Raw genomic sequence first — 19,184 nt, 5'->3', positions numbered from 1 at the left:
GACGATAAGACGGCTGGAGAGCGAGGTGCTGCCAAGACGAGAGACGGCGGAAAAAGGGACAAGGTCTCGTGATCTGCAAGTTCTTATACTGCGAGCTTCTATCTTTTCCCTCCGGCTGGAAAATGGTAACAAAGGAGCAAAGTACCGTGGGGACTGTAGTAGTCCTTCTCTTCTGAACTAGGTATGTCCACTACATGATGTTATGATGTGGAATACCAATAACCGAAAATCACAAAACCATGACATCTGAAAAGCTTTAGGAGAAAATAGCATCGTCTGATGGTATTGCGTGAGGAACTGGTGTATTATCGAAGAGAAGTCATTCCATAATGTGATTTTTTAAAAACTATTTTGTTGGCTACAGTTGCTTAGATGAATGAAACAAACCTCAATGAAACAAACTGACCATAGTCATAAATGGAAATTCAGTAATAAATGTCCCTGTGGAACAAAGACTTCCCACAAAAGCATTTTATTGGTTAATTCACAAGGTAAAAGGTTACGTTTTTTTTCAAATATAGTTGTTATTTGTAAAAGCTATGGTTTGGGACATAGAAGTTGTTCTTTTGGTGAAAAGTGTGTATAATCTGTCATACACTTTCATTGTGTTTTAAGCCCCAGTATCAAAATTCAGAACCTGGCAATTCCTACAAGAATGAGAAACTGGTGATAGAAATGAAATGGTTTTTTTGAGGCAGCTTTGCAGCCATGTGCTTATTTTACAGAGAAAGTATGCAATTTTGCTTCGACAAACACAGCCAAAAGCCATCAGAGCTTTTCTTTCTTTTTATTCCCCTTTTTTCCCCTTTTTCTTTTTTTTCTTCTTTTTCCAGAAATACTCCAAGTGATTATACCTGCAAGTAGCATTCAAAAAAAGCTTCATCCTCCCACTGTCAATACACAACATTCCTCTTTGCTCTCATACTCCGTTTACTTGCATTTTCCAAGATCATCTTTCTCTATGGGTCTACAACTAGGAAAAAAAAAAAAAAACCACCCTCTGTTCATCCATTAGATTCTGTTCTACACAGTCCCTGAGCATTCAGTTCTGCACAGGCACCAACATCTTGGGGCTGTCACTTCTATTGCGTGCAAATGTTTTAAACATCTGGTTGCCCTTGGTTTTGAGCCATAAAGACTTAATGTATGTGCCAGCTTCCATGAAGCCTGTGATTATTTCTTGATTCTAGATGATACCCATGCCTTCCCTATACCTGTTAGAGTTTGCATCATATCCATGCACACGCACATTTTTTAGAAAGGATGAAGTGGCTTTTTGTCACTCCTTAATCCTTTGTCAAAGGGTAGAAAATAACAGTGTTTTTCTGTGTGAGCTGGGTGGACATCAGAGACTTTGCTCTTTCTTTGGGTCCCACAGCCCTGCTTTGAAATATTTTTAGAGATGAAAAGGGTGTAGTTGTAGCTTTAAAACCATGAACTTTGCTCATTACTGCAATAAATGGTTCTCCTTTTTATTCTGGGTTCCAGGATGAGATAATACACAGAAGTAAAAAAAAAAAATATGGGTGTCTTCTAGTTTATTATCTCCTGACTTTTTTTCCTCCCTTTAATTTATTTTTGGAGTCTGGCAAGAAAAGCACGCCAAAAAGGCCCAGTGTATTGATGTGTGAAATTGAAGGAGTCGATGATTCTTATGATCCAGACACCATGCCCTTTGACAGGGTTAACATAAAAAGAAACATACTGGAAAACACACACTTAAATATGAAAAATTCCTTAAATTCAGGGTGTGTTCATACAAAGTGAAATTTTTACAGTGTGGAAAGCATTAAACCTGATCCAGAAAAAACGTGAGGTGCCCCAGCCATTGAGATGTGAATCTCTTTAATCCACACAAGCATTAGAAAAATCTGAAACATGTGAAAGTTCAAAAGCTGCAAAGCCATTACATGACTCCTTATTCATTTCTCAAATATTGTAACTTTTTATTGAACTGTGAAAAGGCTTCTTCTTGTATTTTTTTTCCCTTTTCATAAGCAATATATCAGTCGCTCACTAATGCGTTATTCCGCACTGTGAAGCTGAAAGTGAGTTTCGTTTGGTTATGTCTACCTGGCTATAAATCTTTGATTTATTTCAGAGCGTTTATGTAGCATTTCAGAAGTTGGTAACTTGCACCTTTTCAGCATTTCCTGTTGGGGAAGGGGAAAAGGCAAGAATTAGTAGAATGTCAATGGAGGTTTTTTTTAAGATCTCAGTGTATTTCACAGTCAGTTCAGAGGCCATTTTAATGACCAGCTTGAACTTTGCATGACAGCTTTTTAACTGTACACATGCAAATAAATAAATAAACGACCCAAAATATCTTCTTGCAGCTTAACTTTACAGTTCCTACCTACACTCAGAGGACCCTGAAATTCAGTGAAAATTTGCTCCAGTGCAAATGGTAAGTTAGGGTTGGTAAAGGGACAGACCTGGCTGGTAATAGAAATGCTGAACCCAAGGGTTTTCCATTATTGACAAACCCACTGCTGTGCACGTATGCCTGACTCCAAGCACTGAAGTCAGTTCCTGGGCCCTGGATGTCCTCATACCCCTTTATCAAACAGTTCTCCCTCTGAGTTACGGATCATGCTTTAGACTGTTTGCTCAAATGTGGTACTTGAGGAGACAGAGTTGCTGAGAGGCAAGGAGCTCCTTACCATATGCCTGATAGTTTTGCTCTAGACACTGCTGTAACAGTGCAGTGTCTGAAAAATGGCTCTTTATGTAGGGCGACAACCTTTCTTAAGGGAGAGCGGAAAGTTTCACATTGGCTTTTCACCTAAAAATGGGACACATTTTTATGAGTGAAACTCCTGTGAGAAGATCATGTAGTGACAGAGAGCCATTGAAGCTGTTTTTTTTTTTTAAATGATAGTAACTGCAGAATCTGATGGAGACTTATTGCATCTCTATCCCCACCAAAAAAAAAAAAAAGTCTTAACAAGACAAAGAAAGGCCTGTTTTCTACATGAAAATAGTTGGCAACCTGAATTTCACTGATTTGCCAGGAGATGTATCAAAGAGCGGAGGTAGTCTGCTAATTCCTGAGGTGAGGAAGCAGCAAAGTGTGAGTAGGCTGGGCTGGAGCTGGAGTGAGTGCAGGAGGAAGGGGAAGGCCAGCCATGAACTCTGGAATCTCCTGAGGAGACCACACTCTTAAGTGGTGGTCATCATTTAGAGTTTGTAACCTAAAGAAAACAAATGACTCAAAACTCTGTCAAGGCCCAAAGAGCTTAAAGGTAAATATGAGATAAGGACTAGCTGTTAGTCATGCTGTCCTCTGCTGCCAAGGGATCGCAGCAAAACAAAGGCTTATTGATCAAAAAGGTCATGGAGAAAAGGACAGGGCTTGAAGAAACTGGATTATTATTTCTTTTTTTTAAGAGTCTAATGCAAAAATAGTAACTTAAAGATGGAGTTCTGTATGGCAGGCATTTCTCACATGCATTCTTTTATTTATCTGCACAATTCTCTTGTTTCATGGAATGACATCCACCTATAGTCTCCAGAATCTTGAAATGGCAAATGTGTCCCTCTGATTAAAATGGAGAATGTGACAACAGAAAATGCAGTACTGTGCTTGGATTTTCCACTTGATGCTGTTGTGCTCCTCATGTCTTGCAGGGATGTGTAAGGCTGCTCACATATTGTGGTAGGCAGTGGCTACTGATCTATTACTCTGGTACGTAAGCCTTCACAGGGATTTGAAACAAGTACCTGATGTTCACTTCATTTCCTTGGTGAAAAAGGCTTTTTACTTACATGTTCAGTGAAGGTTTTATGGGAAAGGGAACAATGCTTTCTATCCTGGATCCACAAGTTGTCAACCTTTTGTATCATGAAAAATAGAAATAAAGGACAAATTTCTATTGTGAGGCTGCTGGAAAAAAAAGATTGTAAAACACAAGAGATCCTAGTGTCATCAACTGACAACAATCTGCTAAGTGATGTTTATGTTGTAGGGGCAAGCGGAAAAAGAACATTCCCTGTGAATGACAAGTGCCCATCTCATAATGTCTTATTGCCATTATTTATGAATAAAGGCCCATTATTTTATATCTAACTAGAAATAAACTTAACAAAGAAACACACTGTGTTGTTAGGGAGAGGAAGGAGAGACTTCTGGTTAGGGCACAGGAGATGTTGATTCAAATTTCTGGTTCTGCAAAAGCCTTCCTCTGTGACCTTGAGTGACTCGTGTACTGCCTTACTCTGAAATGGCAACAGTGCCCAAAGTAGGAGAGATATGGGTGACTGGATGGAAAAAGACCTTTTGAAAAAACGGGATAAAACTAGGAGCTACATAGTTTGGAGCCTTTTTGTATCTTTTTATTTTTTTTTTTTCATAGTTGTAGTAATGTTATATTAATAATTTAATATTAGTAATAAATAGTAAACCCAGTAATATTGAAACTGGATTTGCTTCTTACAGAATGAGAAGACAGTTTGGGCCACAGTCAGAATTTGATAAAGTCTTGGGAATTTTGAAGTTGAGGCTTGTGGGTTAAGCATATCTCTACCCAGAATAAGATTACAGTCCATGATGAAGTATGTTTTCAATTATACTCTGTTAGAAAAGTAATGTGAAATTTATCTTAAGTTGTCACGGTGCTTCAAAGCATGGGCTTTTCTCTTTCTAAGTCCTTGAACAAATGCAGGATGTGTTGAGGCAAAACTGTTTCCAATTAAGTTGATGCATAATGCTCTTTAATGTTTCAGGACTTCAATTTTAAGTTAAAGAAATATCCTTTAGCCAGAGTTCAGAAGGATAATTCAGATAAAATTTCCTGGAAAGCAGTCATTTGCCTGAACTCATGTGGCTGCACTCTGTCAGGAGCTCTGTTAGCACAGTTTGACTCATAGCTATGAATCTCATCAGAACCATGCTGACAAAAGTGAGGATCCAACTCTGTGTTACATCACTGCATCTTTATTCTGTACCGAAGAACCAACTTCAGCTCCCTTGTTAGGTAAGGGAGCACTTAAAGCATATAGTGTGTTAAGAGAAATAAAAGTCATTCTAGGAAATGCCTGTGCTGCTTGCATCCAGTGTACATTTTTTGCTGTCATAAGTGTGTGTTGTTCAGAAGAACAAGTTTCTGGTGTTCCAAGCGTTGTTTTTTTTTTTTTTTTTCTGCCCAGCTGAAGCATCCCTGTTCTTCACTCATCATTCTGTGGAGTGCTAGCCTGAAAACTTATGTTATGCTGAAGATTAACAAGGGATTAAGAGTGAGCAGCGGATTTTCCAGGTAAATTTATGTACACGCACAGCAAATTATTTGTTCAGGTTCGGTTCTCCTGCTCTTGTTTGTCAATTTTTGGAGCTGTTGCTACAGGGATCTCTGAACTACTTTGGCACTTTTCTGCATGCTCTTCCAAATACCTGCCACCTCCACCCCTGCTCCCACTGCATAGACACTTTCCTGCTGAAGCCCAGCCAGCTAGGTTATGCCAAAGTTGAATTTCACTCACTGATGTTGACTGCTCTGCAATGCCTTGACTGCTCAATTTTCTTTTCCCTCAAGGCCAAAGTTAAGTCTGCTTAGAATGCATACTAAAAACTGGATTTGGCCAAGGTAAAATAAACGTGAAAATGATGATAAAATAAATCCTTTCATTTTCATGATGCCAAATAAGCAACAAAAATCATGTGACATAGGACAAATGCCCAGTTTATCACTTTGGCCAAAATCTTGTCATAGGAGCGTGTTTGGCAGTCAGTGCTGAATGGATTATGAATTTTTTTAATCTTGCAGGAAAACATTTTTTTAATTTTGAAGAACGAGGATCATTGCGGATAAAGATGGCACTGAAAGAATTCTAAGCATTGTCCATGTATTTGGAAGGAGTTTGTACAAGTATTCAGTAGTGCATTAACCATTTGTAGGTAGCAGTAAGAAAGAATCTTCAAAATTACTGCATACCTTTGCTGAAGATCAGAACGTTAACTTGTCTTGACAAAAGGAATCTTTTCTGTGGGAGTCTTTTTCCTACTAATGCAATGTGCCATACCTTGTATGTGGAACTGCGCAGTGACACGGGCTATAGGAAGAGAAAAGCTTGGATTTCAGATTTCTACTTGCTTTTGGTGTGCTTAGTACCTGTGTTAACAAATTAGGTCATGTAGAAATCGAAATATTGCTTTGGTTATGGATCTAGTTATCTAGCTGGCCAAAACTGGGACCTTACTTATGCTTGGTTGTCTTAAAAGACTACTTTGAAATCTGGCCCTTAAAAAAATACAGGAAAATATCTAAGAAAACATTAAAACGTACTGTAATTGAACGCAGTATCCTTATTAGGCTTTTTCTAGGAAAGTAAAATCAAACCTCTCTTTTATTTAAACTTTTTAAACTTATTGATCACAAACTGCTTTAAATAAACTTAGTGATTTGGAAGATGCTGGAATTTTGAGGTATTTTGATATATGCACCATATGATAATTGTTCTATTTTCAGGGTGATATTGAGCTGTATTATCCATGACAAGTATGCTGTTTCCCTAATCTGTGCTTGTAACTCTAGCAGTATGTTCTGTTCATAGGAAGATGGTATGCTCGTCTCTTGGTATAAATAAAGATGCTATGCTCTTCTCTTAGTATAAATGAGAAAACCCAAGAACACCTACAGTGTGATAGGAATTTTCTTAGAGTTGGGGATAATATTATGAATGCTCTCATAACAGCAGCCAAAAAAAAAGGAGGAGGAGAAGGAGTTATTTTGCTTGGGAAAAGTATGAAAAGATATCATTCTGGAAATCTGGACTGTGACTAATTTCTGACCAGCAGAGTGCAAATTTTGCAGTTATGTGTAGAACTGCATCCTGGTCATTGCTTTGAATTATTTATTGACTAACTGAGTGAGTCCTGTCTACTTTCCAAACCATAGCAGAAATATATTTCAGTGATATGTCAAGCTGATACTATTTGAATGAGCAGATTTTGAGAGAGGAGGAAGACAAGTTAAAAATATCTCTGTGACAGAGGAGCAAAACCATTTGATATAAATGGACAGGCGCCTAAACAAAGAATCTCCTTCCAAACCAATGGAATTAAGATTTTTATTGCTTAACATATATTCCAGTATTTAATTCACATGCATTATTATTTACTCTGAGCATCTATTCTGAAATTATTCTGTAATTTGCTCCTGTAAATGTTGTACTAGTTACCTCCACGCAAAGGACTGAATGACTTTCACAACAAATTATGTGCATTGCAGGAAAAATCACAGAATGGTCTGGGTTGAAAAGGACCTCAAAGATCATCTAGTTTCAACCCCCCTGCTGTGTGCAGGGTTACCAGCCACTAGACCAGGCTGCCCAGAGCCACATCCAGCCTGGCCTTGAATGCCTTCAGGGATGGGGCATCCACAACCTCTCTGAAGTTGCATCATGGTGGAGTGCAACTTATTTTTACCATCCCTTTCTTTCAAAAGTCCTTAAAACTTATTTAGAGGAGAAATCACAGCTACTTTTATCTGAAAGGTGTTTGTATGAGTAGCAAATATGAATGGTAGCGTGATTCAGCTTTAACACAACAACCTAGATCTTGCAGTAGTGGACATTATCTCAGTAGTCATAGTTGAGAACATTTGTATGGTTTGGTTCTGCATAAGTGAGACCTTACACAGATTATATGGCAGCTAGGACATCTCTACTAATCAGAACTGTGGTGCTTTATTGACATGTGATTTGAGACAGTTTAAATGTTATCAGTAGCTTTTCAAACTTTGAATAAATAGGGCATATCAGTAAGTGGTATGGATGAGAGAGAGAAGTTACAGATTTTACAACAGCTTAACTCAGTCAAGACCATTTCCAACAATTGATACATGTTTATCATGGTACAAAATGGAGTTCAAGCATTTCAGAGACTCAGCCTGATCTGCTTTTTGACAGAAAGACAGAATTGTGAACCATCTTTAATTAACTGGCATCATACACTTTTACCCACCTGCTGACTGCTGCTTAGTGATACTAATTTGATCTTACGCTTATTTAGACAGAACAGTGTCTGTTTTGACAAAAGTACCCTCGCACTTGTGGCCAATGCATCAATAGCTTGGGTGTAGCTCCCTACTCCGAAGACTGACTGACAATCATGGCTTTAACCAGCAAATGCTGAACTGCTTGTGTTGCCTCAGTGAGTTATTCAGGTTCCCAAAGGTACACGTGCACCAGCAAAAGTCTGATGGGTGACTGACTGAAGTACTTTGCTTCTTCCCTTTCCTCCTTTCTGTATTCCCTTCCCCTCCTCATCCTTTAGCTAGCTTCCCAAGAAAGATGTACTGAATCTGGCCCTAAGTTATCATCAAGACAATCATAGACTGAGAGAAACACTGTTGCATTGCTGTGCACTGGTCAGATTTTTTCATACTTTTTCTAGCAAATAACACTGCTGCCAGTTTTTGATAATTGAAACAGAAGAAATTCAGAGAGTAAGGAGTAACACATGAACATTTTAAGGTGCTAAAATGGCTGCTTTACTTTAACAGTACCTACATGATCACTACATTCAATCAAAAATGCTTACCTTTTGGTGGAGTTAGAACTGTATCTAAAGCACTAAAAGGAAATGTGTCAGTGCCTAATGCTTTAAATCAAGCCTTTACATGAATTCATGGATGAGCTTACTTGGAAAATGTTGACTGCCATTGGAAGACAGAAGCTGGACAAAATTACCAGCAAATCCTCTCAGCAAAGTAAATCTGTTGACTGTCAGCTGTCCTAGATTCTAGAGTGCAAAACAGCTCAGCAAGCTGCTGAGCATCAGTGGCTCAGAGAGTTGGGGAAATTGGGTTCTGTTTGTGAGGATCACTGGATTCCATTTTGGGGAATTTGCAAACTTTTAATATTTTAAATATTGAGTAAAGGAAAAGCAGTTTGTTTCCACTCTTGCGTTTGGAGAACCAAAGGATATTTTCTTTCTCTGGTTTTAATCTCTTAGGATCTCCCTTAGGACCTTAGCATCCATGTTGCTTTACAAAGGCCTGCTTTGTTGTCCTTAAAGAAGTACCTGAATTCTCCCTAACCTTCCACCCACTCTTGTAAGTGGGTCAATAGAAAGTGGCACAGGGAGAGCAATGGCTCCAAATGGAAAAGCAGACATTGCCTCCAAGGATCCCAAAATCACACGTCCCACCTCAACAGCCCTCCCTTTTATTACTGGTAAGGTTTCAGTGAGGCTTGAGAATACAGCAAGAGTAAACACAGGATTATTATTATTTTTTTAAGTCATAAAAATCTCCCACTACTTCCTCTTGAGGATCTCTAATGTTTTCCTGCATACCCGTAGAGGAGTGTATTTGCAGCAGTAAGTCTATTTGGTTTTGTCTCAGACACAGTGCAAAACAAAGGGATAATTTTTCATCCTTCTAAACTGATTTTGTAGGAGGGCTCTCTTTCTTCTCAACCCAAACTGATACAGATAATAATTCACATCCTCTTTTATTGCTCTTTCCAGTTCTCCATGAATAGCTGATAATCTCATTGATCTTTCAACCCTACATTTGGACTGCTACCCATTCTCCATTCTGCAGGATATACGAGGCTGCTCTGAAAATAATGACTCCTATTTTATTATGTTGGCCCACGATGTCGGAGGTGGACGCTGGTGGTATGACTGCAGAGGTTGAACCTTCCCACCAATATTCCATTATGTTTTGTTGCCATGTGACATGGCAGCATAGGGGCAGTCTGACATGGAAGTGCATATGAAGCAAAGGTGTGTCACTGAATTCCTCCATGTGGAAAACATTACACCCACTGACATTCATCAATACATGCTGAATGTTTATGGAGACCAAACAGTGGATGTGAGCACAGTGAGGAGGTGGGTGGTGTGTTTGAGCAGTGGTGACAGTGACAGTGAGTCACCTCTTCCAGTGCATGTCTTTACGAGTGCAGCATGCAGGCTCTTGTTCATGGATGGTGAAAATGTGTAGATCATGGTGGTAAGTATGCTGAAAAATTGTTTCCTAGCTTAGAATTTGCTTTATCAAATAGTGTTATTGTGCTCCTTGTATCTGGTACATTTTCTATGTAATTAAATAGGAGGCATTACTTGCAGAGTGACCTATGTATATCAAGGATATTAATTAGGCAGCATTGTGTAAGCAGCTTTTTCCAGAACCATCATGGTTTCTTAGTCATCCAAACATTACATAATAATAGTTGATATGATGAAAAGAATATTCTCCATCATTTTTGCTCAGGAAAATAAATAGATTTGAAATGCACAAATCATAGAATGATAGAATGGACATTACTTTTCCTGAAATCCAGAACTGAAACGCTCCCCAGTCTTTCAGTGTCCAGTATAGATCAACATTTGTTGGAATGCATTTTTTTTCTACTTGTCCAATATAAGCAACAGAGGAAATCTTGAAAAGCTGGATCCCAGGCATGCAGAAAACTTGATCAGTTACTCATAATTACCTGGATATAATTCATGCTCTTGAATAAGACTGTGGTAGATACACAACTTCTGTCAGAAAAAAGAATATTTAACTGTTTGAATCCAATTAAAAGCTACTACATTGGGACAATAAAAATAAGCAACTAACACATAAAAAATAAAAATATGCTGAGGATTTCAATGTTAATTATTTGACTTTAAGGTCAAATTCCAAGTGCAATTCTGGAGAGTTCATTGAAGAAAATAAATAAAAAAAGAAACAAATGAGAAGAAAAATGGTGCTTCTGTGAGATTCCGTAAAACTGTGCACTTTTTATCTCAAAGACTGCAATTAATCTTTTGTAGTTATATTTGAACTTAATCTGTTTTTATTTATAAAAGTTATTAAATTTTCTTTTCTTACTTCTGCACCTTCAGTAAAAAAATTTTACATTCAATATTCTCTCCAGACTTGGGTAATTTCATTTCCCTTTACTCGTTTCTGTACATAGAACAAGCACCATTGGTTAGACTGACAGAGCATCACTGTTTGCTAAGAAGCAACATCCATTCATCCTAAACCTTTCCTTTGAAAAGTCTGAGGCCCTTGCGTTATGTCATTCTGTCTTGTATCATCTTTTCTCTCGAACTGAGTAACATTACTTTCTAAAGCAGCAATGTTCTGTGAAGAGTTTTGAGTAGTTTTGCTGCAATTCAATATTTTGACCTTTTTAGATGAATTCCTAAGTCAAAATCCTTTTTCTTTTTGAGAAAAGGTGAAGATTCCTCTAAGAGGAGTATATGCTATGAGACGGACTGACTTCATAGAACAACTATTTATGTCACAGAATAAATCTATTGACAGAAATGTACCATAATAAATTCTTTCAAAAATCTGTGGTCTTGACTTTTGAAGATAAAATTGAACTTTTCTAATGTTAATAAATTTAAGATAAATTACGTTACTTTTTTTGTTTTGGTTCTCTTGTTTGTCAAATAAATATACTCACTTCTTGAAGCTGCCTATCAGTAATGCAGAGGACCTGGGAATAAGAGAGCTGGTCATCTCTAATGATTTTTGCATGTACCTATCCCACAGGTCATTGTTAGAAACCAGTTTGTTCTTTAGAGTGAACTAATAACTTCAGCTCCTGCGTTAAGCATTGCTTGTCCCTCAAGCATAGGCTTTCACTTGTCAACTCAAATTTGCCTGCTTAAGTATATGTTTATATTCTGTTGCCATTACCCAATTTAGACTGTGAAATTTTGGGGCAGTATTGGTATCTTCCTTGCAAGTAGTAATATCTTCCTTGTAACAACTGCCCTATGTGTAAAGCCTAGGGCATAAATAATTTGAACACTAAATAGAAGGAAAATACTTGTTTTGTCCTTGTACAAATGAGAAGTGGGATGCATTCAAAGACAGAGACTTATTTGTTTATGATGTCTATCTGTGATTGTTTATCATAAATGTCTTTATTTTTCTGATTTTTCTCATGACAGACTGGAATTGAGTATTTGTAATAGATGCCTTTCTTATGTAGTTGACATTCTAAAATCTAACACTTAATTCTTGGATGGGAAGAGTTTTCTGCAGTTTTGGGAATACCAGATGGAAGCTGGATAATGTTTTGGCCTTTAAAAATGCTTAGATTGGTATCTGCAGGACAGTGCCTAAAGAATAAAGAGGAAAAGTCCATCTATTATCAATAATCTTAAGAATACTGAAGCTGAAAGAATTCTTTTTAACAAGGGAATGTCTTACCAGTGGAGAGCAAAAGCAGAATGATGAGACTTTATTTAATTGAAGTGCTTTTTAGTAAACAAATTGAGCATTCATTTATCAAAACATCAATTAGTAAAAGGTTTGCACCGTTCTTAGAGTGTGTCGACTGATGGATGTTGTCTTAGGAGATGGCAAGTAATATTGCAGAGTGGCTGGAACCTTTTGAACTCATCAGCATGATATCAGCAAGTATCAGCAGTGCTCTGGTCTAAGAATGTTTTGTTGGCACAGCTTAGTGTACAAGACTGACTTTGGTTCTAGGTGGAGGGGAATGACAGCTTGGTGTAAAACATTGGACAACTGATACCTAACAGATACAGAAGAAAATGACCATGCAGGAAAACACTAAAATCTGTTGATGAATTTATTCAAACAGCAGCCTTTTAATGCTTAGGAGACTTTTTAGAAGATACCAGTATTAATATACTATGTTCAACTGTCTCCACTGGACAGGGACAACATCTGATTCTTATCTGTGAGAGTTTTGGAAAATGACTCAGCCACTTATGTGCTTCAGTAGTTATGCCAGCATAGTGCTGCATAACGCAAGGTCAGGAGTTACTGACAAGATGTCAGTGTTTGCCTGTGCTTATTGTAGCATGGGGACTAGTGACATGCCAAGCTGCTGCTCTTTTGTGGGTGAGAAGCATCATCAAATGCAGTGAGCCAGATTTTATCCTGTAGATCCTTGGAGCAGCAGCTACAAATTCTGTTCTTGTGCAGCCACACCAGCTTGTGTGAAAAGGGGAATTTTACTCTTTAATACCAAATGTATTCATGCTTGCTGAAATCTGTGTAATAGTTTCTCTTTTTTGTTTTATTTTTGTTTTTTATTTAGAAGTCATTTGCAGAACTTCAACCTGGATTACTTGAAATAATACAGCTGACACTAATACAGTATTTTTTTAAAGCGGGTACAAATTACACCTTTTTTGCAAGAGCCTGCTGGGTAATAGCAGAAACAAAACAATGGGAATGAGGCAGATCAGTGAGAGAGAACAAACATAAATCTAAGATGCTGAATCCTAGGGAGACAAGAGGAGCTTCCATTATGAATAATTCTTCCTTTCTTAATTTATTTCCTGTCTCCCTCCCCCAGTGTTTCTGTTACTCTGTAGGGCATCCTGTTACTTATTTAGATCAATAGTAGACTCTCAACATATTTGATTTTCTGTTCTTCATTCAGTTTTACAGACAGAATAGTTGGGAGGGTGTGGACACTAAAGGGAAACCAACAGCAATGCTAATTTCAGTATTTCTTCATTTTGAAAACCTTGTTTTGCATGAGTCTCCTTTCTTTATATTCAATCTTTGCAGACAGAATAGCATACAATTTAAATGTGCATTTTAAGTAATTATAATCTGGCTGAAAATGTCGTCATAATGAGTTCTGGAGATAAAATAAGGAGCTAAATGACGGTGCCTTGTTTTGGAAAGTCTGGCTTAATAAATGAAGCAATATCTCATGAAGTCTTCATGAGCTTTAGAAAAACTGTATATTGTTCTGTATATAGCTAAAAAGATTACTGACAGGATTTCAGACCAGCTTCTGGGTCATAACACTACCATTTCCAAGGTCAGATTTGATTTTTGCTGCTTAGATTAATTTTCAAAATGGGTGCTGAAAGGGGTAGTACTTGTACGTAGGTCACTCCGAAAGTAATGCCTCCTATTTATTTCCATGGAAAAGCGCACAGTAACACTATTTGATAGAACAAATTCTCAGGCATCATTGAATGTCAGTGGGTGTCATTTTTTCCACAAGGGGGAATTCAGTGACACAGCTTTGCTTCATATGCACTTCCATGTCAGATGACATTCTGTCAGACTGCCCCTCTGCTGCCATCTGTCTCATAGCAACAAACTGTAATGAAATATTGGTGGGAAGTTTCAGTCTACTGCCATACCACCAACATCCACCTCTGATGTCATGAGCCAACATAATAAAATGGGAGGCATTATTTTTGAAGTACTCTCATAGTATAGTCCCAAATAACACAATCCAATCTCATCTGAATTTTGCAGAAAATCATTTCTTTTTTCTTCCCTAAATATCTTTTGATTTCCTGGAATTCTTAGGCTTATTCTTTTAATCGCTTTTCCTCATGCAGAACTGGCTATGGGTAGGAATGTATTTCTCCATCTTCACAGGTATTTTCGCAGTGCAGTTGTTGATTATAGAACCATTGAATCACCAAGGTCGGAAAAGACCTCTAAGGTCATCCAGTCCAACCATCCACCTATCACCAATATTTCCCACTAAACCATGTCCCTCAGTACAATGTCTAAACATTTCTTGAATGCCTCCAAAGATGGTGACTCCACCACCTCAATGGGCAGCCCATTTCAGCTCCTGACCACTCTCGTGGAGATGTATTTCCTAACGTCCAACCTGAATCTCCCCTGGCACAACTTAAGGTCATTCCCTCTCATCCTATTACTAGTTACATGGGAGAAGAGGCTGACACCCAGCTCACTACAACCTCCCTTCAGCAGCCCTGAGCCTCCTCTGCTCCAGACTGAACAATCCCAGCTCCCTTAGCTGCTCCTCATAATGCCTGTGCTCCAGACCCCTCACCAGTTTCGTCGCCCTCCTCTGAACACGCTTCAGGGCCTCAATGTCTTTCTTGCAGTGAGGGGCTCAAAACTGGACACAGTACTCGAGGTGCGGCCTCACCAGTGCTGAGTACAGAGGGACAATTACTTCCCTGCTCCTGCTGGCAACACTATTTCTAATACAAGCCAGGATGCCATTGGCCTTCCTGGGCATACTGCTGGCTCATGTTCAGCCGAGCATTAACTAACACCCCCAGGTCCATTTCCTCTACAAAGTCTTCCAGCCCCTCTGTCCCAAGCCTCTGCCATTGCCTGGGGTTGTTTTGGCCAAAGTGCAGGACCCGGCACTTGGTCTTGTTGAACCTCATTGCATTGGCTTCAGCCCAGCGATCCAGCCTGTCCAGATCCTTCTGTAGAGCCTTCCTATCACATAAACATAGCCATGTTTCCTACACACTTGACACTCTGAAAATGTCTGGCATGACTGAAGATGGTAAACGTGTTAAGAGGAAAAGTAGCTTTTTTCTTATAAGTGCTACATGTCCATTTTCTAGGAGATAGGGGAATTTCAAGTAAAGATAAGGGTTTCTTCAGCTGGATTGAGACATTGAATGCAGATCATCAGTGAATGAAAAGAAAGTGCATCATATTGGGGTATGCATCTAGACATCTGGAAAATAAACCATTTTCTTTTTTATTTTTTATTCCCTCAGAAGGAAAGTGTATCAGAGCAAAAAAATAATCTTCATTCTGATCTGTCGCACAGATTTTTGATTTTTAGCTTGTCTCACCTCACTGTTTTTGTAAGAAATTTTCCTTAGCTGCCTCTTTAAAACTCTCTTTTACTGTGAATTTTAATAAAATTTTGACAGCTGTCAGGCTAGGGATGTGCTGACAATGGTGCCTGTCAGACTGACCAACTGTGCCACTGTTTCTTGTTCTTCCATCTGTCTGTCTTTTTCTGTTTGTCATTTTTGTCCCTCTCACATTATAAGTGCCTTTGATATAAGGAACATTGTTTTTTCAAGGTGTTTTGTACAGTACCTTACACAATTGGTACTAGTGCATGTCATATACTTGTGTTTTATTCAGTTTATTCAGTTCCCTTTTCTATCTGAAAAACTCCTATCAGGTGAAAAAAGATCAACCCTCTGTTATACCAAATACAGGAAATCATTGCAATTATAATTTTGACAAGAGTCTAAGATGTTTAAAGAAGGCATTAACTTCAGTCACTGGTTACTTCTTCAGTAAAGCTGAGCTCATGCCTTTATTGCAAGGATCGAATAATCCAGTCGACTAATTAACTATACCTTCTGTCATTTTTTGAACTCTTTCATTTGGGATTGCCTGAATGTTTTCCACTGTAACTTAGTGAACCTAATGTAAGATAGGGAATTGCCATTTGAGCTAATCTAGACATATTCTTTCCTCTATTTAAGGAAATAATAAGGCTACAATGACACATTTCTTGCACATCAAATTATTCAGGTCTTTTGTGTTCGGTGAAGCTCATTTAAACAAAAATCTGATAAAGGAATAAATATATGATCATAAGTAAAATAATGCAAACTGGATATAGATGACATGCCTAATTCTAATGTTAATGGACTTAGGTACCAGAAGATAGACATTTATGCTTCTGTATTCTACATTGCGTAAATCACCTGATTAAGTATGTTAAGCTTATATGCCAGCAAAGTGCACAGCTGCGTTTAAGATTAACTCTTAGTATGCATATCCATCCCCACAGTCTTCTGGTAATGCGTGCTCCATAAGTACCCCAGAACTCCTGACCTTTCTCCATCATTTTCAACAGGAAATGGTGTGGCCTGCTGCTACTTTCTGCTTGCCTGACTGCCTGCTAAAGTCCATCCTTCCTGGCACTGCTCACACCAGCTCCAGCTGCTCCAAGTTGCTTTGCAATCACATCATCTACCTCCTTGAATTCAGAAGATTGGTCACCTTCTGTAGTACTGCTGTGTGGATGAATCCTAATCTTGAAATTAGGTTATTAAAGATGAGGCAACCCCTAGTATCTGGGAGTAGTATATACTGGAGTCCTATGAGACACATAGATATATAGCCAGACAGAACCTTTCTCCAGTGGATATCTTGTCCTTAGAGCTATTACCTTGGAAACACTCCTTAGTATTTTAAATCACACTCCCCACTTCTTAGGTATATTCTATTTGTCAGACATAGCCTAGCTACAGAATGGCCAATCTCTGAGCACTCAGCTATGCTGTTGACCTCTCAATCTGTGTAGAAATGGATTTTCATCTTTTGTTCAAGCTTGTATTTTGCTAAATGATTAAATAAAAACAAAACACAACAAAACAAAACATTGTAAATACCGACCTGTTAGGACTGATCTGTCTATCGATTGATGGAGTGTTCAAATCCACCACAGGAACAGCTAGTCCCAGTACTTGATGCTTCACTCTGAAGCAGACATGTACTTTCATAACCACAAATATCTGGTTTTATTCCCAGAAACTCTTATTTCTTGGTCAACCCCATGTTTCTTAAATACTGTCACGGCATTGAGGGGAAAGCTATGTGCATGTGAGAACTTGTAAGCTTGGACACATTAGCAAACAAGAAGTCAGTTTAGTATTGTGCATTAATGAAAGAGAATAAAAATAAAAGTCAGCTGAAAGCAAGTCCCACCCACATACCACTTCAACAAAGTGTGTGAAGCAGAGGACAGCTGTGACCATGATGTCATACACTGAGGCATTATGGCTTCACACTGCATTCTGCCTCTGAGCAGTCATTTGATAACACTGCAATCCAGGAATGCAGCTGTTCCTTTCTGCATGTTTAATGATCCACACATCTTAAAGAGCATTTTTTTTTCATATTTTTTATTAACTTCTTTTGTGTTATGTTTTGTATCAGTGAAGACAGAACATTTTATACGGAGTCATCAGGGAAATTATGTTTTCTTTTTTCCTTTTTTTTGGTTGTTCAAGACTTACGTTCACAGTAAAGAGGCTTCAAGGTTTGTGCTGCTGTGAGATGAACTGCATTTTGCATCACTGTCTTCACCTTCACATCTGGGGTTGTTGCCTTCACCTTCCTTCTGATACTAGCCCTGAGGCACATTATCTCATATCCACACACGTTCTGTCGTGTCTCATTCTTTGAATGAATAAAAAACATTTTCAGAAAATGGAAAATGGAGGGCTGGATTGAATTCTGTAGATATGCATGTAGGAGACACTCTGCATGCATATTCCCACTTTCCTGCCTCCAGGTGGTGGTTGTAGGAAGCAAATGCCTTGACGTTTCTGTCTTTCTTTTGTGGAAACCTTATGAGGCTGTGTTCAAACACAGAATCCCACAGAATCACTGAATCACAGGGGTTGGAAGGGGCCTCAAGAGATCAGCAATTCCAACCCCCCTGCCAAAGCAGATTCCCTACAATAGGTTGCACAGGTAGCCGTCCAGACGAGTCTTGAATGTCTCTTTAGAAGGAAACTCCACAGCCTCTCTGGGCAGCCTGTTCCAGTGCTCCGTCACCCTTGCTGTAAAGTTCTTCCGTATGTTAGAATAGAACTTCCTATGCTCAAGTTCAAGTATGTTTATGCATTACCTCTTGTTTGCAACACCACATTCAGCTCCAACTCTAAGGGAAGGACGACAAGTTCACAGAATCACACAATTGTAGGCATTGGAAGGGACCTCTAGAGATCATCGAGTCCAACCCCCCTGCAAAGCAGGCTCCCTACAGAAGGTTGCACAGGTAGGCGTCCAGGTGGATCTTGAATGTCTCCAGAGAAGGAGACTCCACAACCTCTCTGGGCAGCCTGATCCAGTGCTCCGTCAACCTCACTGTGAAGAAGTTCCTTTGCACATTAGTGTGGAACTTCCTATGCTCCAGTTTATGGCCATTTCCCCTTGTCCTGTGCCCTCAGACTGCTGAAAAGAGGTTGGCCTTATCTCTTTGACTTCCACACTTAAGGTATTTATAAGCATTAATAAGATCACCTCTGAGTCTTCTTTTCTCAAGGCTGAACAGACCCAGGTCGCTCAGCCTTTGCTCACAGGGGAGATGCTCCAGGCCCTTTAACATCTTTGTGCCCTCAGCTGGACTCTCTCCAAGAGATCCGTGTCTTTTTTGTACTAGGGAGCCCAGAACTGGATGCAGTACTCCAGGTGAGGCCTGACCAGGGCAGAGTAGAGGGGGAGGACCACTTCCCTTGACCTGCTGGCCACGCTCCTTTTAATGCACCCCAGGATCTCATTGGCCTTCTTGGCCACCAGGGCACACTGCTGGGTCATGGCCAATCTGTCATCCACCAGGACCCCCAGGTCCTTCTCTACAGAGCTCCTCTCCAGCGGGTCATGTCCCAACCTGTACTGCTACTTGCAGTTATTCCTTCCCAGATGCAAGACCCTACACTTTTGTTGAACCTCATCTGATTTCTTGCT

General features: G+C 39.1%; 1 long non-coding RNA gene across 1 annotated transcript; it reads left to right on the top strand.

The window, feature by feature from the left end:
* Window positions 154–18,468, top strand: LOC110394038. Its single transcript, XR_002435351.1, has 3 exons — window positions 154–2,407; window positions 5,149–5,255; window positions 16,564–18,468. It is a non-coding gene; the product is annotated as an uncharacterized LOC110394038 (long non-coding RNA).

This window comes from Numida meleagris, chromosome 2 (genome assembly GCF_002078875.1).
Source record: "Numida meleagris isolate 19003 breed g44 Domestic line chromosome 2, NumMel1.0, whole genome shotgun sequence".
NCBI lineage: Eukaryota > Metazoa > Chordata > Aves > Galliformes > Numididae > Numida > Numida meleagris.
Note: the sequence above shows the minus strand (reverse complement) of the source record. Positions and strands in the feature narration are given on the sequence as shown.